The sequence below is a fragment of the Vulpes vulpes genome, chromosome X (assembly GCF_048418805.1).
Source record: "Vulpes vulpes isolate BD-2025 chromosome X, VulVul3, whole genome shotgun sequence".
In the NCBI taxonomy this organism is placed as follows: Eukaryota; Metazoa; Chordata; class Mammalia; order Carnivora; family Canidae; genus Vulpes; species Vulpes vulpes.
Window position 1 is genome coordinate 94,748,209 of NC_132796.1, and position 3,976 is coordinate 94,752,184.

A 3,976-nucleotide genomic window follows, 5' to 3' on the forward strand; every position below is an offset into this window, starting at 1 on the left:
GAAATATTTAATTTATTTTTAAAGATTTATTTATTTATTCATCAGAGACACAGAGAAAGGCAGAGACATAGGCCGAAGGAGAAGCAGGCTCCCTGAAGGGAGCCCGATGAGGGACTCAATCCCAGATCCCAGAACTAGATCCTGGATCCTGGGATTATGCCTTGAGCCGAAAGTAGAGGATCAACTGCTGAACCACCCAGGCATCCCAAGAAATATTTAATTTAGATAAAATTCACACCAGGTTAATTTGAGTTCTGGGAAAATCAAAAGATTTTATTTCCTCAGCTGGACTGTAGTTCTCTCTGGAACATTAGAATAATTCCCATTAATGTTGATAGTCCCACTCTTAAATTTTTTTTTATTGGAGTTCAGTTTGCCAATATTTAGCATAACACCCAGTGCTCATCCTGCCAAGTGCCCCCCTTAGTGCCCATCTTTCAATCTATAGAACAGAGGAATATTGTCCAGTTACCTCTTTTACAGAGACTTGTGAAATTGGCCAGTAGCTCTCTTGGTTGTCCCTACACAAGCCACATGCAACTAAAACTATTTTTTTTTCTTTTATAGAGCTTAAAAACAACCAGAACTTTGAAAATAACCAAATGAAACACTTCATAGTAGATTTTCCCTGGAAGCAAAATATCAGTAAAGACAGCAAGGTAGAAGCCTCCTGGACACTGCATATTAGTATAGCTCAAAGCTATCTAAAAAAGAGTTTCTGGATGGAATGAGGTTCTTTCAGCAGGTAGGATAGAATTTGAAAATGCTTATAGTGAGGAAGGGAAGGGTGAATAAGTGGTAATTGGAGAAAATAATTTGTACTGTTCTGATTGCTAAGTGGAAGGTTTTATTTTAGTATAGCATATCTAAGGAAGCCTTTATGATCATAATGGGACCTTAAAATACCTTGTGTAAAAATTGTGTCTTTGCCTTGAAGCACCTATTTTAATTTAACTGATTCAAAAATTAGCCATGGCTCTTTAGAAATTATGTTGGTAAGAAAAGCAGGTCCATGGACTTGCATTTGAAAGTAATTCATTGAACAGATTTCTAAGGATTCCACTGCACAGCCAGAGCTGTAAAATAATATCAGTAGCAGTTTTACAGGAAAATGGAATGGGCCATGAAACTTAGAACTTGTAACATCTAGGGTGACAATAAACAAGGTGAGGTGAAACTGCCCTATATATCTTAGAATTACAAAAATAACCCCATCTTAATTTCTTTGGTATGCAAATAAAAGAGACAAATGAGAAAATATATATACTATCTACCTATGGTCAGATTTCTTGTCAGAATCTTGACTTTTTTTCCATTGTCTTTCTAAAATGTCCTATGATCCATTTTCCCATCATTTTGTCTATCCAAATAGCAACTAACTCAGACTTCAATAGTTGTATTTAACATGGTTGAAAAGCTCCTTTTACTTATTATTAAGAATTCTGATGGCAAAATGGAAGCCAACCATGCACTGGATAAAAGTACACTGGATTATAAATCAGGAGACAATTTTTGTCCATATTCTGCCTTGAGCAAGTGTCTCAATCTCTCTATCTATCTCTATCTCTCTCTCTCTCTCTGCCTCAGTTTCACCGTTTGTAAAATAAAGTGAATCAATTATATGTTCTTCAAGGTCCCTTCCAGATATAAAGTTCTACTATTTTATGGCCCTGTTAAAAAAATAAACAGCAAAAAGCAAACTGTAGTTAAAACAATAGCCTGGAAAAATAACACATCCTCTTAAAGGTAAAACAAAGCTTCCTCACTACCCTCCAAATCCTGCTGCAGCCATTGCAGCCATAGCCACAACCATGATGCTGAAACTACAAAAGCAGAATCAGCAGCAGCCACCACCACCACAACAGCCCTTGCTGCCAGAGCAGAAAGAGACTGGAGATGAGGAGAATTGGGAGTCCCATCCGACCACCCAGCTAGCTGGGCCCTCCCCCCATGGCCAATGGAAAGCCTGGTAACCCCAAGTCAGCCCCAAACTGAAATCCACCCACATTTCCACCATCAGTAAAATGAATACATAAGTTGTGTGTGCATGCAATGGGATGCTATTCTGCAATGAAAATGAATGAATGAACTGCTGCAGGCAACCTGGATGAATCTCACAAACACAATGTTGAGTGAAAGGAGCCAGACAGAAAAGAATGCAGACTCTCTTCACAGAAGTCCTCCAGGATCAAAGGGATCAATGAGTTCACAACTTCTGAGTCTCCTACCTCCTCCCAGGGGCAGAAGCCCAATTAGGAGAGGCCTGGGCCTTAGGTGTGGCCCATATGGTTGTGGGCTGGTGGGAGGCCAATACTAAACCTCCTTTTCCTGGACTGACCATGGGGGTCCTTCCAGGGGAAGCTTTCACAAAAAGCAGAGAAATCCCTGAAGGCTCAGAAGTTGGTCTTTTATCAAAAATACCTGCCTGCCCAAGGATGGACCCCAAGTTATGGAAGACAAATCCAACTGCTTTGTCTACCAACACTTTGCCAAAAAGGGCCACTGTTGATATGAGGATCTCTGTGTCTTCTACCACCCAGGCATCAATTGACCTCCTCTGTGAGACTGTGCCTTCCCATCCAGGCTGGAAGGAGCCCTTTGACCTAGTGGCCATATATTTCCCTATGGCTTTGTAACAGCTACTGTGAAGCTGTTCCATCCACCACCCTCAGCCAGTGACACCCACCCCCATATGCCACCTTCCCCATTTGGGGTCCAGAGTTGTTTCATCACTGGTGCCCAGCGTGTGGGCTTTCTTCTGATCCAGCCTCCAGAGACTCACCTTCGTGACCCCACCTTTGCTTCCTTCAACTGCCTCCTGGATCCTCTTCCCCTTTGCCGACTGCTGAACAAGAAATCTCTTTGGTGCTGTTTCTTGTGCATCTGTCCACCCTGGTACTGCCCTCAATTCCTGAGACCCCTGGAGCAGTTTCCTATCATTCCCTTCTTCTAACTGCTTCTTTTAAGTCATTTTTATGTGACAAACCCTAGCCCCAAAGTTGCCAGTTGCTCTGTGAAACTCACCAGGTTGACCTGGGATCAAGTACAGATGACTGGTGCAGTTACTCCCTGAAAGGCCACTCTCCCTACTTTTGGATTTTGTATATCCTACGTCAATAGCATGATCCTCACCACTCTTGTCTGTGATCACTGTGCTTTGTGAAACTGTGCATCCCCTCGTACACAGCTTCTCAATGACTGTGGCATCATTGTGACTTCTCAACACTAGAGTAAGTTTTCTGCCAAAATTAATGAGGTTCTTAGTGCCTTCTAGACTTTCCACACTTTCCAACATGGGAAGATTGTTAAACTTTCTGCAAGACTGCCTTCCTGATCTCCCCAGTCTCCTGGTGTCTGTTTTTCTGGGTTTGACACAAGCCCATGAGATGTCTTTTAAAGCCTCTGAGTGGTCTATCTCCTCTCCAGCCCACTTTAGTTAGAGTACATCATTGTGAGGCCACCAGCCCTTTCATCTGAATTCTATGAATCTCCACTGGCCTACTTTTGGGTGGAACTTGGACGGTACTGTCACCCTCATCTAGCCTTCTTCCCTATATCCCTGGAACTGGTTGTTTTCTATGAAAACACCAGTGAACAGGCTCAGTTTTGAACTGGCCCTGAGGAAATGGCTAAGGAGTTGTGTGGGCAAGAGGGAAGGATGAGAGCCATTGGAGAACTGAGAATTATTTTTTTTTCTTTTTAACTTTTTTAATATTAGTAATAAATGCAGTGGAAACCAAAAAAAATAAAAGTAAAGCAAAAACCAAAACATACATTGATAGGAACCACAATAAAATGACTTGTTATGTAAAAAAAAAAAAATAAAAAAAAAAAATGACTTGTTATGGAAAAATAATCTCATCCAAAGGAATAGAATAGTAATTCTACACTATTCATATTTTTAAAAGTAACCCTCTGCTGTTCCATGCACTAAGAGTCACTATAAGTTGCTGTATTGTGGTCAGTTGATAACTGG

At 41.2% G+C, this 3,976-nt stretch overlaps 1 pseudogene; it reads left to right on the forward strand.

Annotated features, from left to right (window-relative positions):
* The first annotated feature begins 1,814 nt into the window (after nt 1-1,814).
* LOC112934628 (proline-rich protein 3-like) lies at nt 1,815-2,563 on the forward strand (annotated as a pseudogene).
* The last annotated feature ends 1,413 nt before the right edge of the window (nt 2,564-3,976 follow it).